This window comes from Notothenia coriiceps, unplaced genomic scaffold, assembly GCF_000735185.1.
Source record: "Notothenia coriiceps isolate Sejong01 unplaced genomic scaffold, NC01 NC01_scaffold00001470, whole genome shotgun sequence".
Taxonomy (NCBI): domain Eukaryota; kingdom Metazoa; phylum Chordata; class Actinopteri; order Perciformes; family Nototheniidae; genus Notothenia; species Notothenia coriiceps.
This window is the reverse complement of record NW_011334171.1, coordinates 95,289-97,202: the sequence shown is the minus strand read 5'-3', so window position 1 is coordinate 97,202 and position 1,914 is coordinate 95,289. Positions and strand designations below refer to the sequence as shown.

General features: G+C 41.2%; 1 protein-coding gene across 5 annotated transcripts in view; it reads left to right on the top strand.

The window, feature by feature from the left end:
* The window catches only part of trim2a (tripartite motif containing 2a), a 27,073-nt gene that overhangs the window by 8,797 nt on the left and 16,362 nt on the right, over positions 1–1,914 (top strand). The gene's annotated exons all lie outside the window — the stretch shown is intronic.

Below are 1,914 nucleotides of genomic sequence, written 5' to 3'. Positions count from 1 at the left end.
GACTCTTTAAAGTAGAGACACTACATACTGATATACACCTGAACATCAGCAGGAGAGGACTCTTTAAAGTAGAGACACTACATACTGATATACACCTGAACATCAGCAGGAGAGGACTCTTTAAAGTAGAGACACTACATACTGATATACACCTGAAAACAGTCCAGCATTCAAAAGTTATGTGAAGTAAAATCAGTGGTGGAAAGTCACTAAGAAAATGGCTTGGTACTTTAGCTAAACACACTTTTTAGAGGTACTAAACGCAAGTATTTCCATTTCATGCTACCTTTTCTTCTGCTCCAAAATATTGAGAATATTCTACTTCTACATATTTACCTGTAAAATACGCTGCAATGTTACAGATGATACTACCTAACAGTACATAGGGTAACTTAAGTTTTCTCCATCCAACAAACAACATTATCTTTAAGCCTAAACATCGTAATGCATCTCTATCAACGATCCAATAACACGTGATAAAAGAACAGTCATGTGGCTAATGTCAAGATAAAGCAGCTCCATCTCACACAGGATTGTAAATACGGTAAATGAACAAGAAGTGTGAAAACATACATTATTTGTTGTTCCAAAAGGCAGCACAAAAGCAGGGTTTTTTATGTGATCTAAACCAAAGTTTGTCTCTGTCATCGCTCAGAGTTCAGTGTACGAGTCTTACCCATTTGATGCATTTGTTGACTGCAGGTCGTCCTTATTGTCCGGCAGCTGTAACCTGAAACAGAGGAACAGAATCCAGGCCGTTCAGAGACAGAAGGGAAATCTCAGCGGAGGAAAAAACAGCTGAAAGGCCGACTATTGTTGGGAGGAACCTGATCGTGAGAGCCAAAGAAACCAAACACTGATCCACGAGGACACTCCCAGGATATGTACTGCTCTGTTATGATGTTTTGAGGACATTTGTGCAAAGAAGCTACGTGACAGTTTTGGGTGGAAAATCGCTTTGAATTAGGAACAGATCTTGGGCTCTAATATGAAGTTTTCCAGTAATTGTCGACACATTAACTTTTAAAAATTACGATAAACTTTGACGGTAACCCAACATATGTTATGTCAACATAAGAAGTTAAGTAGAAATGTGCACATTGTAATATATAACAATATTTAATATATTGTTATGCAGAGAATATATTTTTTATCCTGGGGGGAAAATAATAGCTGTATTTTCGATCAGATAAAAAATACAAAGATAAAATTAAATATAATATTTGTAAAAATAAGAGTCCCGCAGCGTCCACACGTCAGCGTGCGTTGAAGCTTGCCGGCGGGCGTGTCTAAAGCTTGACCAACAACCAATCACACAAGCACGCGGTTTGATTGGCTAGAGCTTGTACTGGCATATGATTAGATTGGCTGACGCTTCCGTCGAAGCTTCAAAAGTTGAACTTTTCTCAGCTTTTGAAGGTAGCAACGGGGTGTTTCTCAATGTCGAGGACGCTTCCTTGGTAGCACATGTCTTCCGAGTCACTTCCTTCAGAAGAGAGGCAAGAATCCTTCCTAGCCTCGGAAAACGAAAAATGGTGGAACAGGATATCAGGTGTGCAGGAGTGCTTCATACGCGAGGCCCCGTCTTAAATGGAGCGCGATTTCCGCTAAAGATTTGGAAATCGGTCCATGCGCAAAGCATTATGGGGATTTTAAGACCGCAGAGTCTACACATGTGCAGCCTCGAAATTTCTCGCTACGAAGTACGCCGGGCTCGGTAGAACTCCAAGTATGCTGGACATTGGAACAGTCCTTCGGCGGCACTCGATGACGTAGTATGCTTGAAATAGTGGCTCTGGAGCATCCTTCCTCGACATTTAGAAACACCCCAGTAGCCTACTGTAAGAACTGGGCCCTGGCAGTCAATATGAAGAAAACTAATGTCATGGTTTTCCAAAGACGCCCCAGATGTCA